This window comes from Pinus tabuliformis, chromosome 9 (assembly GCF_031772625.1).
Source record: "Pinus tabuliformis cultivar Carrire ecotype Pingquan chromosome 9, CPIR1, whole genome shotgun sequence".
In the NCBI taxonomy this organism is placed as follows: domain Eukaryota; kingdom Viridiplantae; phylum Streptophyta; class Pinopsida; order Pinales; family Pinaceae; genus Pinus; species Pinus tabuliformis.
Window position 1 is genome coordinate 1,530,894,068 of NC_142307.1, and position 21,327 is coordinate 1,530,915,394.

Below are 21,327 nucleotides of genomic sequence, written 5' to 3' on the forward strand. Positions count from 1 at the left end.
ACCCTATTTTCTTATAAATGTTATTGTTTGAACATCTTTTGCTAAACTGGTTTGATGTTAAGTATTTCCATTGTATAAAGGTATTGGCAATTTATTAGTTCTATAAGACAGGAAATAAGTTTGGCAAATTTGAATTTTTATATTTTTATTGTGCATGTTATAGATAAATGTTATATTTGTGAATTGAAATTTGTCATTTCCTGAAGTGGTTTTTTGTATGAATTTCTACCAGGATGATAAGATGCAATCATTATATTCCTGTCAAGTACCTGCCAATTCTATGAAGTATTTCTCTTCGTCTCTATTTTTGGAAAGAGTAAGGTCAGTATCCCATGTTGTTTCTAATCATTGGCAACTTCTGCTGCAAAGTCTGTCACAGAATCATCTGTGGAAAATGCAACTATATCAGATATTCTTATTGATTCATTTGGAAGGATGCATACCTACCTAAGAATTTCCCTGACTGAGTGATGCAACCTAAGGTGTCAATATTGCATGCCTGATGAAGGTTTGGAGCTTACTCCCAACCAGAGCTTTTGTCTCAAAATGAAATTATCCGCTTGGCAAACCTTTTTGTGTCTTCAGGTGTGGATAAGATCAGGTTGATTGGTGGGGAACCAACTATTCGACCAAACATCAAAGATATATGTGTTCGCTTGTCCGGAATAAAAGGACTCAAAACTCTGGCAATGACTACAAATGGTCTTACCCTAGTAAAGAGCTTCCAAATTTCAAAGAAGCTGGATTAAATTCATTAAATATTAGTTTAGATACATTGGTTCCTGCAAAATTTGAGTTCTTGACTAGACGCAAAGGGAATGCAAAAGTTCTGGAATCAATAGAAACTGCTATCAGTCTTGGTTACAATCCTATGAAGGTAAATTGCGTTGTGATGTGTGGGCTAAATGATGATGAGATCTATGACTTTGTAGAAATGACAAGGGAAAAGCTTATTAATGTGCAATTCATCGAGTTCATGCCTTTTGATGGCAATGTGTGGAATGTCAAGAAGCTTGTTCCTTATGCTGAGATGCTTGACACAATTGTAAAACACTACAATGGTCTCCAACGGCTTCAAGATCATTCATCTGACACAGCAAAGAACCTTAAGATAGATGGATTTGTGGGAACTGTTTCTTTCATTACATCAATGACACAACATTTTTTGTGGTGGATGCAACAGATTGCGTCTTTTGGCAAATGGAAACTTCAAAGTTTGTCTTTTTCGTCCTTCAGAGATAAGTCTGTGGGATGCAATACATAGAGGTGTGGATGATCAAGGACTGCAAGAAATTATAGGGGAAGCGGTCAAAAGGAAAAAAAAAACAACTCATGCAGGCATGTTTGATTTAGCAAAGACACCAAACAGACCAATGGTTCACATTGGTGGTTGAGCAATGAAGTATAAGAGAAACAAGAGCGGTTACAGAGGAGGAAGTGGAACAAAGGGTTCTAACTACTTCCAGCGAAGATGAAAATAAGAAGCCAGTAGATTCCACTTTGAAAGAGTTTTCTGATTCAGGGCAAAAGGAATCTGTGGACTAGTTTTTGAAAGTATTCGATGTTATGTCGAAGAAAGATTTTGACGGAGGTCTTCCTCTCAAAGATGAAAAAGAAATTGGTGGCACTTCCTACAGTCAAGCTGCAGAGCACGAAGATCAAATTTATCTAGGGGCTGATCAAATTGGAGAAAAAAAATTTGGGGAGAAGAATGCAGAGGGAGAGTTCACTCACAATTTATTGTCGGCTACCCTGCAGAAGATCAAGAGAGACAAATTGACTCGGGAAATGATAAAGAGATGGAAATGGAAAGGGTGCTAGAACAACAGGCAGAGTTGATTGATCAGTACAAGGCCGAGGAAATTGCTCAAAGAGAATGGGAAAAGCAGTTTAGAGAGCTCAGTTCTTCATCTGAGCAAAGCATGGAATGCTGCAAACATGAACACACGCTAATATTACTTCAAATTGCTCAAAGAACCTGTTGAGATTGCAACAAGATGATGGAGCTTAGTGAAAAGAGTCGCCTTCACTAAGTGGGCCCGCGGGCTATTTTTGGCGCAAGTCTATTTTTAGACTATGTCTATTTTTAGACATATGGATCATGTCTATGGATTGCAGGTTGCTGTTTATGGATGATTGGTCAAGTTGGGAAAAATAGATGGACTTATATTTTTGATCAAAGTGTGAGTGATCAAAGTCTATTTTTAGACTGGCTGTCAAAAATAGAAAAGTCAAATATTATTGTCTCATAATAATATTTGGACTATAAACTTGATATTATTCTCTTGGAGCACTTCAGTTTGAGCTACAGAGGTGGCCCATGCAGCTGTCAGAAGGAAATACGCTTTTCTTATGAGTCAGTTGAGTTGTTGCATGCATGACTTCATTTAGAACTCAATCAGTTGAGTTTGGTGGAGTTGATTGTGGAGTTGATGGAATTGTGTTCAGTTTGACTTGGTTAAACTAGTTGTAATTAGTCTAACTGCAAATAGACTAATGATGAGTTGTTAAACTAATTATTAACTCATGATGCAACCAATGAATACATCAGTTAACTCAGTTGCATGTCAGTGCATGTTCAGTTCAACAGGGACAGGTGGTAGAGAATCAGATTGCTATCAGTTGTGACTATAGTTGTGCACCAGATCTTGCACAATCAAGGGATTGAGTATGCCAATGAGTTTGCTCACGTATTTTCCCAGTATTGTAGCCTTTGCTCATGTCCAACAAAGTGTGAGTGATTATTTTGAGGTGAAATACGAGTTTGGTAAGCCATCCTCATTAGTTCTTGAGCAGGTATTGAGCAGTGGAGGCAGGCAAGCAGTGGAATAGATTTGGAGATCAGATCTGAGCTGTATTGTGTGTAACAGGTGGAGCTGGTACTGGATTGCTTGTGATAAGCATTGTACTTTGTAATGTTACATGGTCTCAATCATTAACATACAGATAGTGTGGGGTTTTTAGCGAGATGCTTTCCCCGGGTTACATACTGTGTTAATGTGTGAATGCTCTTGATGTTTTATTGTTATTGATGCTGCTATATTGGTGATCAACGTAGAGGAGCTTATGTATTGTGTATGTATTCCGCAATAGTACATGATCAGGATAATCTCTGTTGAATATGTGTTAAATTACTCAAAATTTTCTACATGGTATCAGAGCTGCTTGATTTGTAGAAGAGATTTTTACAGGATATCAAGCGAGGATTGATCATCAGATCTATTATTCAGGAAGTGTTTACATTATATTTCTTCAGGCAGAGTCTGTAATCGGGCCAGGTAGCCTCTGGATTCATCCTTCTTTTGGAAGGTGAGATATCCGATGAATGCCCATATAGTCAATCTCTGTACGAGAAATATTGTGTTCTCACGAATCTTAGATCTGAGGCGGTTGAGTTGGTTGCTAGTGGAATTCGAATTTGCAACAGTGTTTTCTTGGTGACAACTCAGCAATGTCTTTCAACGGATTGCGATTGGAGTATGCTCTTGAGGGCAGCTCAAACTATATTGCATGGAAGGACAGGATGGAGGCAGTATTGGATGATAACGGGCTGAAGGAGTTCATAGATACGGATATCCCAAAGCCTACTGATGCTACTCACGCTGATGCTTGGCAAAAGAAGATCGCAAAATGTCGAAGGATTCTGTTGGAGGGAGTGAAGGATCACATTATGTCCAGCCTCCATGGAAAGGCTACTCCATATTTGATGTGGAAATCATTAACAGAATTATTCTAAAGCAAGAGCGATCAGAGGAAGCTGGCGCTCAGAGATAAACTCAGAAACATCAAATGCGAGAAGGGTGACAGTATTCCCAAGTATCTCACGAAGTTCACTCAGTGTCGAGATGAGCTGGGAAGTGTGGGGGTTACTGTCGATGATGAGGACTTGGTGAGCTTGGCTCTCCTTGGTCTTCCGAAGAGTTGTCATTCCTATCAGGACTCTATCAATGGTCGGGAGAAATTGCCAGGATGGGAACGACTATGGTCAGATCTTGTGTAGGAGGAGATCAGGCGGAGTACCAGGGACGGATCTTCGTCAAAGGGAGCTGATGAAGAGAATTGTGCTTTGGCTGCCAAAGCAAAGAAAGGGAAGAGCAAGAAAGATTCTCAGTCTGGTGCGAAAGGCAAGAAGCAGGATATGTCCAAGGTGAAGTGTTTTCACTGTCACCAGCATGCACACTATGCCAAAAATTGTCCGCAGAAGAAGAAGAACAAGCAAGCTGCTGGATCTGCAGGGGGAGAGGCCTTAGCTTCTCAGTTTGAGCTTGATTTTTCATTGATCGCATGCTTGGTTTCAAGTGTGATGGGATCCGTTTGTTTCTTGGACAGTGGTGTGTCTTTTCACATGACGGGAGATAAAGATTTGTTCTCTGATCTGGAGGACAAAGATCTTGGAGTGCACATCGAGATGGGCGATGATGGTAGATACAGTGCGACCGGTATCAGTACCATTTCCTTTGAGAGGGAGTCTGGTAAACCCTTTGTATTGAAGGAAGTCATGCATGTTCCAGGATTGAAGAAGAATCTTATCTCAGTGGCGATGTTAGAAGACAAGGGGTATGATGTTGTTTTCAGCGAGGGAAAGGCTTTCCTACGCAGCAAGACAACTGGTGAGACCCAGAAGATAGGGGTTCGAGTGAGGAACCTTTATCAGTTGCATGTAGATGGATGTGCAGCAATGGCGGGCAAGGCAGAAGGATTGGTGAGCCGGGATGATGGCGAGTTGTGGCACAGTAGATTGGGTCACCTTCACCATGAAGCCTTGAAGATACTGCAGCAGATCACTACAGGGCTTCCTAAAGGCACACTTGCACAGTCAGATCAGTGCAAGGGATGTACTTTGGGGAAGTTTTTGAAAGCCACCTTTCACGAGAAGGATAGTCACGCCACGACGATCCTTGAGAGAATTCACATAGACGTGTGTGGACCTTTCTCAGTTGCTTCGACAGCAAAACACAGGTATTATGTGATTTTTGTTGATGATTTCTCTCGTAAGTGCTGGATCTTCTTCATGCAGAAGAAGAGCGAGACATATTCAAAGTTCTGTGAATTCAAAGCACTAGTCGAGAAGGAGTCGGGGAAGAAGGTGAAGGCTCTTAGGAGCGATAATGGTGGTGAATACATCTCGGACGAGTTCAAGGATTTCTGCAAGGCAGAAGGGATTCGTAGAGAGCTCATAGCTCCCCATAACCCACAACAGAACGGGGTAGCTGAGCGGAATAACAAAACGATTGTGGGTGTTGCACAGGCAATGTTGCATGATCAGGGCCTACCCCTTCACTTGTGGGCGGAAGCATGCAATACAACAGTTTATGTGCAAAACCGTTGTCCTCATAGGATACTTGGCATGAGTACACCTGAGGAGGCTTATTCTGGTAAGAAGCCTGATCTTTCTCATTTGAGGATTTTTGGTGCTAACGTTTACATGCATGTGACGAAGGATGCCAGGAAGAAGTTGGATCCGACCGCAGAGGTTGGGATATTTGTGGGGTGCACTGATACGCCCCACAACTATCGTGTGTATTTGCCAAACAGTTGTAAAACTGTTGTGCGACGGGATATAAAATTTCAGGAGGAGAAAGCCATGAAGTGTTCGCTTGAGAGGGAGCTACACTTGCATGCAGATGAGGAGCTATTAGTTCCTAAGGATGAGCTTCAGGACGTGGATCAGCCACAGGACGAGGTTCATGGAGTGGAAGAGACCACTCATGTAGCGCCAACCATCAGAGGGCGAAAGAGCTTGACAGAAGCTGAACGACTGGCTCAAGATGCAGAGAAAGTTGTAGGACCACCTACAGCCCAACGCAGGCAGAGACAGTCACCTGATCGGTACACTGGATACATGGCTCTTATGAGCAAGTGTGTTGTGACTGAGCCATCCTCTTTCGAGGAATCTGTCGAGGATCCCGCATGGGTAGACGCCATGGTGGAAGAGTATGATTCTATTGTCAGAAACAGTGCATGGGAGATTGTTCCTAGACCGGAAGGGAAATCAGTGGTGGGTTCGAGATTGATCTACAAAATTAAGCAGGCAGCTGACGGGAGTGTGGAGAAGTACAAGGTAAGATTTGTTGCCCGAGGCTTTTCACAGATTGAGGGGATCGATTATGAGGAGACCTTTGCACCTATCGCAAGGTATTCTTCCATACAGACGATTCTTGCTCTCTCAGCGCAGATGGGATGGCACATTCATCAGATGGATGTGAAGACTGCGTTCCTCAACGGAGTCATTGAGGAGGAGGTGTACATTGAGCAACCCGAAGGCTTTGAGGTCTTCAACAGCGAGTCGCATGTGTGCAGGCTCAAGAGAGTGTTGTATGAGTTGAAGCAAGCACCACGTGCTTGGTACACACGGATAGACAGCTATTTCACAGGAATTGGATTCTCCAAGAGTGAGGCGGATCCTATCCTATACCAGATTGTGGTGGAGGGTAAGTTGCTTATCATTGTACTGTATGTTGATGATTTGATTCTAACGGGTGATGAGCTGTTGATACTGTCATGCAAGAAGGATCTTGCTACAGAGTTTGAGATGAAGGATTTGGGCCTCCTTCACTATTTCCTAGGATTGGAAATATGGCAACGTAGTGGTGGACTGTTTGTTTCTCAGGGCAAGTATGCTCGGGAGATACTGGAGAAGTTCAACATGCATGGCTGCAAGCCTATTGATACTCCTCTTCCTGGAGGTTGGAGGAAGGAGGATGCCACTTCGGGAGAAGAAGTGGATGCCACTGTTTATCGACAGTTGGTGGGGTCACTGATGTATTTGGTCAATACACGACCCGATATATGCTATGCAGTTAACCAGCTTTCACAAGCTATGGTTAAGCCTACCAAGCTCTTCTGGAAGGCGGGCAAGCATGTATTGCACTACTTGAGAGGCACATCGGGATATGGTTTGTGGTACAGATAGGAGGATGAGGTGAAGCTATGTGGCTTCATGGATGCAGATTGGGCAGGGAGCCCAACGGACAGAATGAGCACATCAGGAGGGGTCTTCAGTATTGGATCGACAGCAGTTTCTTGGTACAGCAGGAAGCAGAGATCCGTGGCACTCAGTTCAGCGGAGGCCGAGTATATGGCAGCAAGTTTGGCTGCATGCGAGGCTATATGGATGAGAAAGATCCTGGTTGGTTTGTTCGGTTCTCATTTGGATCCTACTGTGATTTACTGTGATAACCCGATTTGCATTAAACTCTCGGCTAATCCTGTATTTCATGATAGATCTAAACATATTGACATTAGGTACCATCATATCAGAGATTGTGTGCAGCGGAGGATCATGTTACTTTCGTACATTCCAACGGATGATCAGGATGTTGATATTCTGACGAAGGCTCTCACCAGGAGCAAATTCGAGTACCACCGAGGCAGGATAGGGGTTGTTGATAATCCATATCTTGTTGAGAGGGAGTGTTGAGATTGCAACAAGATGATGGAGCTTAGTGAAAAGAGTCGCCTTCACTAAGTGGGCCCGCAGGCTATTTTGGCGCAAGTCTATTTTTAGACTATGTCTATTTTTAGACATATGGATCATGTCTATGGATTGCAGGTTGTTGTTTATGGATGATTGGTCAAGTTGGGAAAAATAGATGGACTTCTATTTTTTATCAAAGTGTGAGTGATCACAGTGTGAGTGATCAAAGTCTATTTTTAGACTGGCTGTCAAAAATAGAAAAGTCAAATATTATTGTCTCATAATAATATTTGGACTATAAACTTGATCTTATTCTCTTAGAGCACTTCAGTTTGAGCTACAGAGGTGGCCCATGCAGCTGTCAGAAGGAAATACGCTTTTCTTATGAGTCAGTTGAGTTGTTGCATGCATGACTTCAGTTAGAACTCAATCAGTTGAGTTTGGTGGAGTTGATTGTGGAGTTGATGGAGTTGTGTTCAGTTTGACTTGGTTAAACTAGTTGTAATTAGTCTAACTGCAAATAGACTAATGATGAGTTGTTAAACTAATTATTAACTCATGATGCAACTAATGAATACATCAATTAACTCAGTTGCATGTCAGTGCATGTTCAGTTCAACAGGGACAGGTGGTAGAGAATCAGATTGCTATCAGTTGTGACTATAGTTGTGCACCAGATCTTGCACAATCAAGGGATTGAGTATGCCAATGAGTTTTCTCACGTATTTGCCCAGTATTGTAGCCTTTGCTCAGGTCCAAAAAAGTGTGAGTGATTATTTTGAGGTGAAATACGAGTTTGGTAAGCCATTCTCATCAGTTCTTGAGCAGGTATTGAGCAATGGAGGCAGGCAAGCAGTGGAATAGATTTGGAGATCAGATCTGAGCTGTATTGTGTGTAACAGGTGGAGCTGGTACTGGATTGCTTGTGATAAGCATTGTACTTTGTAATGTTACATGGTTTCAATCATTAATATACAGATAGTTGGGGTTTTTAGCGAGATGCTTTCCCCGGGTTACATACTGTGTTAATGTGTGAATGCTCTTGATGTTTTATTGTTAATGATGCTGCTATATTGGTGATCAACGTAGAAGAGCTTATATATTGTGTATGTATTCCGCAATAGTACATTATCAGGATAATCTCTGTTGAATACGTGTTAAATTATTCAAAATTTCTACAGAACCGCCTTCAAAGAATACTGCCAAAAGGTTTAGCACAAAATGGTCTTCTACACAATTTTATTTGCCCGAAAACAGAAAATTTTCTTGTTGCAACATAAACTAAAGTGTTATTTTAGCTTAGATGGAAGCTTCTACCAGATTGCAAGTAAAATTTTAAAGTGCAATTTACAGGTTAGTAATGTCTTGGTCTTCAAAGACTCAACTAGATTTGAAAAATCTCTAGTGGGTAGGCTTCAAGGTCCAGATTTTGAACCCAAGCACTGATACAATGTGTATGAGCCCTATCCTAGGGTCTTCTAACAGATCTATTTCTGATGAATTTAAATGCAATAAGAGTCAATAGTTTACTTTCTTACAAGACTTTTAAACAAATAAAATTGTACTATTTACATTCTAATCCTTATAACTTATGGAGAACATTTCATTTTAATAAATTTACCTAAGTAATCTATAGAAGAATACCTGTACCGGTGGCTGGTGGAGATGTCTTTGAGCTGTTTCTCTTGTTGAACGCTCCTCTTGACTAACCCAACTGGATTTACCTCCCAGCAAACTAGGAAATAATTCCTAGCCCAGGAAACCTCCACAAGTTCCCTAGCCCTCCAAGCCCAAGTAACCAAATGCAGTGTGTGTGTCCAAGATGAATGATCCAAACCAAGATGAACAATATTTCCCTCCTCTCAACAACCCAAGAAACCTCCACAAGTTCCTAAAGTCTCCAAAAATCACAACAAATTCTAAAATCACAACCAACACCCAAAATCATAAGCAAGGCCCAACTCCCCTTTTCTCGCTTCCCCCTTCCCTTTTTATACCTTTCCTTTCTTCTCCATCTCAACCACCTCTCATTAATGTCATTAAATTCTCATCCATCCTTACAGTTGACTTCTCTTCTCCCAAGTAAAGTTAGGAGTACATTTGGAAATGTGACATGAATATAAAATTGGGAAATTCATGGGAGAGGACCATGTCTTCTCCCAAGTAAATCTGAAAGTACATTTGGGAATGTGAGATGAATATATATATATATATTCATCTAGAGAGAACTATGTCTTCTCCCAAGTAAATGTGAGGGTACATTGGGGAATGTGAGATGTAATTAAATGGAGAAGACCATGTCTTCTCCTAGTAAATGTGAGGGTACATTGGGGAATGTGAGATGAATACATATATTATTTGAAATAATGGAAGGAGGCCATATCCTTCCTAAGATTCAATGTGAAAAGTTAAGTTGGGAATTTGAATAATAGAAATCATGAATTTTATATTAGACCAATATTTCTCAATATTTTCATATAATGTAAACATTAATAAAATTTGCAGGTTAAGATTTAAGTGGGGCATTACAATTCATTGGTATTGAGCAGTGGAAATATCATAATCATCATATGATCCATCGATCTCGTGTGACACTAGAGAATTTTCATAGTCAGGGTTTGTGATATAAAAAGCAGGGTACTAGTCTCCTACCTAGTTTATATCCTTAGCTTGGTTAGATTTGTAGATAAATTCATCAGTTTGAAGGTTCAAATATCTTGTGACCAGGGTGTTGGTGCTAGATGCACCACCCCTGAAAATTTTTAGTTTCTAGGCCAAAAAGGTCCAAGGTGACAATGAAAGGCTTAATAGCAGGCTCTAAGGGTGCTTTTCCCACCAGGCACCGAGGGTCGATAACCATACCGACACAAATAGGTATTGGCAAGCAAGCGCAACTACAACATGGGCAGCAATGGTGCAGGAAAGGGTCGTGGACGTGTTGGGAACTCACAACGGGCACTGACAAAAGTTGCTCGCTCACGCAAATCGAACGACAGGAAAAGTGACCGATTGGACAATCCACATAGATATACACTGGCAACGTTTGTCGGCATTAGCACACCTACAACATGGGTAGAAAAGAAAAAGGTGAAGGGTCATGGTCGTGTTAGGAACCAACGACGGGTACCAATGAAAGTTGCTTGTTAGCGCGGATCAGACGATGGGAGCAACGGCCAATTGGACGACCCACAGTTCTCTGAACCGACAACATGTGTCGGCGTTAACACACTGGAGCACAGAGGGAGACACATAGTAGCCCCCCGTGCCCTTCCACAATTTTCAATTCCAAAACTCATGACCACGTGGGGAGGCGTTAAACTAGCAATTGAACCATATGTTGCAAAATAAACGTCATAAAGCATAAATTTGAGAAGAATCGTGACATATAAAAAATCATTGAAGATAAAAAATAGTACATTTGATGTTGAGATTGTTTCCTTCCACACAGGTTTGGTGCATATTTCTTTCTCCTCTCCTAGTAGTTTCTGACCATTTTTCAATATTGAATTGTCTCACTTGAACAAAAGCTTTCAATCTCTTACATTCTACCAACACATAATTTGTTTCTAAATGTGTTGATTTCTGCATTATTGTATGTCAAGGTCCAATGAAGGAGAAGGATTGGTGCCATATGAACTTTCCAAATACCAAGGCTCTTATCTTAAACTTTTATGCAAGTGAATACTTTCTTCCACCATTTATGCAATCAATGCATAAATTAAAGGTTTTGATAATTGTCAATCACAATTTTAAGCATGCTACACTCCAAGGCATATTAGTGTTGTCTTCATTAACTTGGCTAAAAATTGTTCAGTTAGAGAGAGTAATTCTTCCTCCCCTTCAAAAATACTTTCAATCCTAGCAAAAATTATAGAAGTTTTTTTTATTCTATGTGAGGGTTGTGGAAATATGACCACATTTTATAGAGGGTTGTGTTTGTAGTTCCCCAATATTCTCGAGTTCATTATCAATCATTGTAGCAATTTGAAGGAACTCCCTTCTGTTAGCGCTTGAAATTTCACCTCAGGCTGAGAAAGGTAAACCTCAAGGCTACATCAAACCATTTAGCCTCGTAGCTAGCCCTACGGGGCAGGAGAAGGCTCTCTCTGGTCAATCTCGGCAGATCTTCAATGGGATGAGATGACCAACAAGGTAACACTGATATTAGGCTAGTAAACTGATTAAAAAGGTTGATTTGGGGTTTTTCTTGGGTTTTTGGTGGCAATTTGAGGAATTGCAATTTTGGGTGCAGGGATTTGACACAGTTTCTGCAGGGGGTTCTTTGGGGCGAGGTAGGAGATCGTATTGATGCCTTTGTTTGAGGTGAGTGGATGGAAAAGACCGGTGAGGAGCTAAGGAGAGCAAATAATACTTTGAATTCTCCTTAAACAGTAGAAAACATAGAAATTAAACAAACTTAAAAGCAGAGCATGGCTAGCATGAATTCATACTTTAACACTTCATTTATTTAATGTGCAGCAGTAAAGGAAAGGAAATGATTCACATAAACACACTAACAAGAACATTGAGAAACACACCATCAACACATGAGTCCACCAGAATCCCAAAGAGGACTGCAAAACCCTGGTCTTCCTTAGCCAAAAATTGCAGAGATACAGTGAAATAATACAATGATCGCCTCTCCCTCAAGAGTCCAACCATCCAACCCTTGAAAATGACTAAGAAAATACATAATATAGGCAAGCCAACCTCTTCCCTTGCCTCTAGGGGTCGATCTCATCCTTCTAGGAGCTGTTTCAACCAATTCTAAACTAAGTACTAAAATCTAGGCAGTCAAAACAACTTGCCTCTATAAGCTAGGAAACCAATTCATTCATCTAATATTTACCATTTTCATGAATGAATCTTCTAGAAGTGTTAAACAAGAGTAAAAGTGTCTTAGAGTTACAATAATTACATCAAAGATAATCATCTTCCACCCCAAAAAGTCAAACTGGGTCAAAACTGCGTTTTTTGGGCTGTACAATGCAATCTGGCAAAAAACTGCCTGACAGGTCGCGCCCCCTGCCTGACAGGTTGCGCCCCTTTGGAGCTCTGTTTGAGGCACTTGCAGGTGGCCAAATTGAGAAACAGTAGGCTTGTTGGAAAGGTCTGTGAGTCTACTTTCCAACCCAACTGGAATTTTTGAATTTGGAGTTCATTTGCCCTGTCAAAAACCAATTCTCCCAAGACAGCTTTCTGCAGTTCAAAAAAGTGGCAGAAAGTCAAATTTTTCATGTATTTTGACCTTCTGGAGGCCCAAAACTCCATAAAAACTCAAGTCCATCCATGGGCATATGTAAATTTGCATAAAAAATCAGGAAATGCTGAGTTTTTGTGAAAAGGAGTTGCCATGACAAAGGGTCTCACCGGGGGTGAGATCCGTTAAAGAGCCAAAACCTGTAAATTACCCAAAAATGCCAAAATTACCCAAAATTCTCAAAAAAATTTGGGATTTGAGCTGTGGCTAGGCTATTGAGTGCCATGATCTTTGAGTGAAGCCTCAGCCAAGATACAGAGTGGATTGGTCTTCTTTTTCCCTTTTAGGGCCTCGAACAACCGCCTTTGAAACATCTTCATTTTGGCCTTGCACACATGCATTCTTGCCCAGTAATGGTTTTTCATGTTCCTCAGCAACTTTTTATCTTGGTTGGCCTTAGCCAACAGCCTCTCCAAGTGTGCGTTCTCCTTAATGAGAATAGACTCTCGGTCAGCAGGCAATGGGTCACCGGGTCTTCTACGGTTCAAGGTTCGGTCACTACGAATCCTCCATAACTCATCAAGTGCTTTCTCCTCCTCCAACTGTTTGTTGCGCTGCTCCAGGTAGGTGATGGTCCATTGGGCACCCTCAAATCTCCTTTGCAAAGCATCATTTTCAGCTCTGAGATGCTGAATGATCTCCTTTGCCTCCTGGCTAGGAGAACTAGTCTCAAGATCAACAAACTCAACATCGGGAACTCCTGATGGACCCTCATCAATCATGGGCTCTTTGCCCCTCTCTGGTACCTGTGCTGGTGAAGAAAGCGAGGCCCCTTCCACCTGATGTGGAGATAACACTCGCTGAGCTGAAGATGAAGGCGATACCCCTTCCACCTGCTGTGGAGATAGTACTCGCCTAGCTGCTGCAAATAAGGCCCTCTGGCCTCTCTGATAAGTGAGCTGAGATGAGGCACTGACATGTCTAGTGATGGGGATGTCATGCTGCTGTGATGGTCCTTCCTCCTCGTGAACAATCTCAGGATGTGGTGGTGGTGCTGTGCATGACATATACATCATCATACAATTTCATTTGCAAGGATGTTATGGGAGGTAGGGTTAGGGTTTAATTTTTTGATTTCTTAGGAAGAGGGGTAGGGTTTAGGGCTCTTAGCAATTGTGGAAGGGAAATTTAAATAAAAATGATAGGGAATATGGAATGGGAGGTGAAAAATAGGGAAGACAAGGGATACCTCAAAACAGCATATAAAACCCTAGCAATTTGACAACTTCAAGCCAAAGCACAATGGAGACTTCTACTTGCAAATGGAGACCTCTACAAATATAATCATGATCTTCTTAAACTGTAACAAGCAACAATTTTTCATGATTTGAGGGCCTACCTTACAAAATTTGGCAATTTGTGGCTGGCAAGTTTGCTGGTAATTTTTTATGGAGAAAACCCTGACGGGTCGCGCCAGTGTAATTTTTGCACTGGCAAAGGTGTCCTGACGGGTCGCGCGCCTCTGACGGGTCGCGCGCTTTTGCAGGAGGATTTTGGAGGCCTTCCCAGTATCAGAATCAGGTACAGGATAGCGCGTTGGAAAGGTCTTTGAGTGTAATTTCCAACCCAACTAGAATTTTTCAATTTGGAGTTCATTTGACCTGTCAAAAATCAAATCTCCCAAGACTGGTCAAAAAGAGCCCAATGAGGCTGCCTCAAGGAAGAGTGTTGTTGCAGTCAACTTTTGAATGCTTTCCTCAACCCCAAATTGAGCTCATGATAGCTCATTGGAAAGCTCGTTGTGTCTAGTTATCATTTTACCCATCAATAAAATCATTTGGCCAACCAAGCTAGGAGAAAACTTGATTTTCCCAAGGTCACTTTAGAGGTGTCTTTGATTATCCTGAGGCAACGATATTCTTGACATGTCTCTCAAACCATGACACCTATGTAAAAAGTGAAGGAGGTTTTTCTTCCTTGGCATGTTTTTGACAAAAACCTCTTTCATTTTTCTAAAATTCATCTTTGATTTCTCTGAAACATCATTTGAGTGAAACTTGTCCCGATGTGTGAAACAAGGAATTTTGTCGAAATGAAGCGAAATGAAGGGGATAAGGGGCTTCTAAATTCTTGGGGAAATTTTTGGGAGTAGGGAGGGATGTTAGGAAGTAGGGGAAAGTGGAATCTCAGAGATTGAGTGAGGGGAAGGGGTCCAAAAGGGCAAAACACGGGCCCAACCTAGAAAATTGCCAGGTTGTAGCTAGAAACTAGGGTTTGTGAAAAAATGAGGAATTTGGGGGATCTGAGTGTTGGGAAGTGTTTGATAAAGTACTTTAAGGATAGGGGAAGGTGTATGAACATCTGGATACAAGTTTTGCCGATGATTTGACCATCCAAGAGAAATTGCCTTCAAAACCCTAGGAGAGGGAAATGACCTTGCCTGGGCGCAACTGAAGCATGAACAAGATGTAAAATGACTCATTAGACACTGACATGATAATGACAACCCTATGAATGATGATAGACTCAGTTGAATGATGACATGGACCGACATTTGGACAACTTTAGAAGGAGTGAAAGCAAACCCTAGACCTAATGCCTAGTGACCAAATTTTGCTTGAAGACTCACTGAAAAGACAAAATTTGACCTTAACACTTCAAAATCACTTTGTAAGAGCACGTTTGATCACTGGAGGAAGGCTGGAAAGACTGAAACTAACATTGGCTCCAATGGGGATGGTAGCTCCTTGGAGGTGCCAAGAACCGCAGACCTCTGGGAGAGCAGACCAGTGCTTTCAACCATTGGGCGATGGAGTCATAAACTCAAGCTGAAATGCATGACTGAAAACTGACACAAACTAACTTAACAACAAGACTAAAAATTTACTCATAAAGGACTCATGACTCAACTAAAAACTGACTCGATACTTAAACACAATCGACCAACTGAAAATGATGCTCAAAGTGGAGCTTATTCATCAAAACCTACTCTAACAGTTTCATTCATCATTTGATCAAGTGAAATGAAACAACCAATGCAACCAAGTAAGTATACCATCTGTTGTTTGAATTCTCCACAAGTTCTCGCTTGTGAATAACAAGAGAGAACTACTGAAAGGCAACTCCCATGACAACTTAGAAACAGATCCATTGAATGATATGGCTTCTCTATCCGCCTCCAAAAACACTGCATAAGGATCTTGAAATTCAAGCACACTGGAACTTAGCTCATCTAATGGATTACTTCTCGTTTCCTCATACCATGAATGCAACCTTTGATCTGAGCCTTGTGACGAGACCTCTGCTGAAAATGACAAAGAAACTGGTTGCCGGATCAAGTTCATATCAGCACATGTTTCAAGCTCACATGTGGTCAATGGAGAAAGACTTTGACTGCAAACCGCATCCAAAACATCAGCTATTGGATCATGAAAAACTTGAAAAGACTGCTGCAATCCCATTTCTATTGGTTCCATTGTGATTACATGATTGCCTACATGCTGCTCATTCTTCATTAAAGATGGACTATGCAAATTTCCCTTCAAATACTGAAATGATTCAAAACAGAAAGGTAGGGAACCTTCTTGTATCATTTGATCAAATATGTCAGCTTCCATGCTTTCATCTGCAACTTGACAACCAATGGCATTTGGGGGCTGCAAATCTGAATATGAGAAGTCTGGAACAAGGTTTTTATTGCCTTCAAGATGGTCTAGATCAAGACTTGTTGACAGCTGATTTCTAATTTCATGGAAGTTGTCTTTAATGAACTGACATGAATCAAAACAAAAAGGTAAAGATCCTTCACTTACTTCAAAATTTTCTGCACTTTCCTCATCACTATCATAGCTGATATGTGATGGCTGAACATTGTATTCAAGCTGCTGAAAATGAACTTCCTCCTCCCACAAACTAACTGCTAGTTTATCTACAAGATTAGCTTCTATTTGGAGAACATAATCATCGTCATACTCATCAAAATGAGGCAAATCATCACTATAAAACACATCATCAAGCATGCATGTCATATCAACAGATCTCTCTTCTCCAAGATGATTAATAAGACAATCATCATCAAATCTATAACAATTGGCATCAGAAAGAAAATGATTTGAATCAGCAACTTGTTCTTCTTCAATCAACGAGCCATGAGCTGGAACATCACAATCATTCCTTGTGTTGATCTTGTCCATCATCTTTTCCACGACACTTACCAAAATGTCAAGCTTCACCTCTAGAGATGTTGATTTTTCCGGATCTATGTTTTTCATCTCTTCTTCTTTCAACCTTGCCCTTCGGATCAGCAGATGAGCCTCTACATTTACTGCACTGTTTTGCATCTCGTGAAGTGTTGCAATATCCCTTTCTCTCAGCTGAAACTCCATCTCCGGATCAAAGGCACCCGGATAGTGCAAGAGAGCAGATCTAGGAGTAGGCCTTATATCAACTGGCATTGAATAATAAACTTGGTTAAATCTGGCAGAAAATTGTTGTACTGTCTCTCCTGGTAATCTTTTCAGCTGGTTATACTCTTCTAAAATCAAGAAAAGGTTCTGCCCAATCATCCACCTGTCGAGAAAAACTTTGACGAACTGCTGGAAATCTGAGATGCTCGCATCAGGCAGGGTTTTGAACCAACTCTTCTCTTTAGCTTGCAAAGAAAGAGCAAAAAGCCTAATACTAACATCTTCTTCATCAACTTCAAAAAGATCTAGAAAATTCTCAAAATTCTGCACATGTTGTTCAGCGTTGACATTCTTACATTCACCATCAAACCTCGGCAAGTATAGATCATAATTTTTGGGGAAAACATGAAGAACAGAAGGTAAAACAAGAGGTTTATACCGATCTAGGATTTTACAAGGTGTAGGGGTATGTACAGTAGGTATAGGTTCATCACAAAATTCGGAAAAAGGATCGTGATCAAGCTCAAAGGCATGCAAATCTTTGGTATTTACAATCTTCAAAGGGAAAGAATCAACTGCAGGCCGAGGATCTCTTCTCAAATACAGTATACTTTGCAAAGCCTTCTTAACATTCTTGGGAAAAGAGAAGAAATAATTTATGACAAAGAACAAAATGTCTTGGATAAATTTCCAACTTGAATACCTGATCTGTCCATGTTGTCCTTTCATGTTTTTGCTGGTCGGGATCATCCTCCAGTGGAGTCTTTGGATCTTATCTCAAAACTGATTTAGAGTCGCTAGGTGAATGATTTCAGCCTTTCAAGTGTCTGATCGTTGTCCACTATCAACAATCAGATCTGAACTTGATACATGTACTGGGGTAAAATGCATATGAAGTGTTGTATTCACAAGCTCACGGAGATTGACTGAAGCAGTGTTTATCTACTTCCGCTTATGCAAAGCAAAAGCATTTCGAAGGCTACCTGGCATAACTTCAGGCTCCGTCTAAGACTTATGAAACAAACACATCAACACACAAACAAGTTTGTTCTCCCCAGTATGGTCGCCAGTATGTTAGCGCTTGAAATTTCACCTCAGGTTGAGAAAGGTAAACCTCACGGCTACATCAAACCATTTAGCCTCGTAGCTAGCCCTACGGGGCAGGAGAAGGCTCTCTCTAGTCAATCTCGGCAGATCTTCAATGGGATGAGATGACCAACAAGGTAACACTGATATTAGGCTAGTAAACTGATTAAAAAGGTTGATTTGGGGTTTTTCTTGGGTTTTTGGTGGCAATTTGAGGAATTACAATTTTGGGTGCGGGGATTTGACACAGTTTCTGCAGGGGGTTCTTTGGGGCGAGGTAGGAGACCGTATTGATGCCTTTGTTTGAGGTGAGTGGATGGAAAAGACCGGTGAGGAGCTAAAGAGAGCAAATAATACTTTGAATTCTCCTTAAACAGTAGAAAACATAGAAATTAAACAAACTTAAAAGCAGAGCATGGCTAGCATGAATTCATACTTTAACACTTCATTTGTTTAATGTGCAGCAGTAAAGGAAAGGAAATGATTCACATAAACACACTTACAAGAACATTGAGAAACACACCATCAACACATGAGTCCACAAGAATCCCAAAGAGGACTGCAAAACCCTGGTCTTCCTTAGCCAAAAATTGCAGAGATACAATGAAATAATACAATGATCACCTCTCCCTCAAGAGTCCAACCATCCAACCCTTGAAAATGACTAAGAAAATACATAATATAGGCAAGCCAACCTCTTCCCTTGCCTCTAGGGGTCGAGCTCATCCTTCTAGGAGCTGTTTCAACCAATTCTAAACTAAGCACTAGAATCTAAGCAGTCAAAACAACTTGCCTCTATAAGCTAGGAAACCAATTCATTCATTTAATATTTACCCTTTTCATGAATGAATCTTCTAGAAGTGTTAAACAAGAGTAAAAGTGTCTTAGAGTTACAATAATTACATCAAAGATAATCATCTTCCACCCCAAAAAGTCAAACTGGGTCAAAACTGCGTTTTCTGGGCTGTACAATGCAATCTGGCAAAAAACTGCCTGACAGGTCGCGCCCCCCTGCCTGACGGGTCGCGCCCCTTTGGAGCTCTGTTTGAGGCACTTGCAGGTGGCCAAATTGAGCAAAAGTGGGCTTGTTGGAAAGGTCTGTGAGTCTACTTTCCAACCCAACTGGAATTTTTGAATTTGGAGTTCATTTGCCCTGTCAAAAACCAATTCTCCCAAGACAGCTTTCTGCAGTTCAAAAAAGTGGCAGAAAGTCAAATTTTTCATGTATTTTGACCTTCTGGAGGCCCAAAACTCCATAAAAACTCAAGTCCATCCATGGGCATATGTAACTTTGCATAAAAAATCAGGAAATGCTGAGTTTTTGTGAAAAGGAGTTGCCATGACAAAGGGTCTCACCGGGGGTGAGACCCGTTAAAGAGCCAAAACCTGTAAATTACCCAAAAATGCCAAAATTACCCAAAATTCTCAAAAAAATTTGGGATTTGAGTTGTGGCTAGGCTATTGAGTGCCATGATCTTTGAGTGAAGCCTTAGCCAAGATACGGAGTGGATTGGGCTTCTTTTTCCCTTTTAGGGCCTCGGACAACCGCCTTTGAAACATCTTCATTTTGGCCTTGCACACATGCATTCTTGCCCAGTAATGGTTTTTCATGTTCCTCAACAACTTTTTATCTTGGTTGGCCTTAGCCAACAGCCTCTCCAAGTGTGCGTTCTCCTGAATGAGCATAGACTCTCGGTCAGCAGGCAATGGGTCACCGGGTCTTCTACGGTTCAAGGTTCGGTCACTACGAATCCTCCATAACTCATCAAGTGCTTTCTCCTCCTCCAACTGTTTGTTGCGCTGCTCCAGGTAGGTGATGGTCCATTGGGCACCCTCAAATCTCCTCTGCAAAGCATCATTTTCAGCTCTGAGATGCTGAATGATCTCCTTTGCCTCCTGGCTAGGAGAACTAGTCTCAAGATCAACAAACTCAACATCGGGAACTCCTGATGGACCCTCATCAATCATGGGCTCTTTGCCCCTCTCTGGTACCTGTGCTGGTGAAGAAAGCGAGGCCCCTTCCACCTGATGTGGAGATAACACTCGCTGAGCTGAAGATGAAGGCGAGACCCCTTCCACCTGCTGTGGAGATAGTACTCGCCTAGCTGCTGCAAATAAGGCCCTCTGGCCTCTCTGATAAGTGAGCTGAGATGAGGCACTGACATGTCTAGTGATGGGGATGTCATGCTGTTGTGATGGTCCTTCCTCCTCGTGAAAAATCTCAGGATGTGGTGGTGGTGTTGTGCATGACATATACATCATCATACAATTTCATTTGCAAGGATGTTATGGGAGGTAGGGTTAGGGTTTAATTTTTTGATTTCTTAGGAAGAGGGGTAGGGTTTAGGGCTCTTAGCAATTGTGGAAGGGAAATTTAAATAAAAATGATAGGGAATATGGAATGGGAGGTGAAAAATAGGGAAGACAAGGGATACCTCAAAACAGCATATAAAACCCTAGCAATTTGACAACTTCAAGCCAAAGCACAATGGAGACTTCTACTTGCAAATGGAGACCTCTACAAATATAATCATGATCTTCTTAAACTGTAACAAGCAACAATTTTTCATGATTTGAGGGCCTACCTTACAAAATTTGGCAATTTGTGGCTCCTTGGCAAGTTTTCTGGTAATTGTTTATGGAGAAAACCCTGACGGGTCGCGCCAGTGTAATTTTTGCACTGGCAAAGGTGTCATGACGGGTCGCGCGCCTCTGACGGGTCGCGCGCTTTTGTAGGAGGATTTTGGAGGCCTTCCCAGTGTCAGAATCAGGTTCAGGATAGCGCGTTGGAAAGGTATTTGAGTCTAATTTCCAACCCAACTGGAATTTTTCAATTTGGAGTTCATTTGACCTATCAAAAATCAAATCTCCCAAGACTGGTCAAAAAGTGCCAAATGAGGCTGCCTCAAGGAAGAGTGTTGTTGCAGTCAACTTTTGAATGCCTTCCTCAACCCCAAATTGAGCTCATGATAGCTCATTGGAAAGCTCTTTGTGTCTAGTTATCATTTTACCCATCAAGAAAATCATTTGGCCAACCAAGCTAGGAGAAAACTTGATTTTCCCAAGGTCACTTCAGAGGTGTCTTTGATTCTCCTGAGGCAACGATATTCTTGACATTTCTCTCAAACCATGACACCTGTGTAAAAAGTGAATGAGGTTTTTCTTCCTTGGCATGTTTTGGACAAAAACCTCTCTCATTTTTCCAAAATTCATCTTTT

General features: G+C 41.3%; 1 pseudogene; it reads left to right on the forward strand.

Annotated features, from left to right (window-relative positions):
• Positions 1-345: 345 nt before the first annotated feature.
• On the forward strand, positions 346-1,394 carry LOC149154440 (GTP 3',8-cyclase pseudogene; annotated as a pseudogene).
• Positions 1,395-21,327: the final 19,933 nt, after the last annotated feature.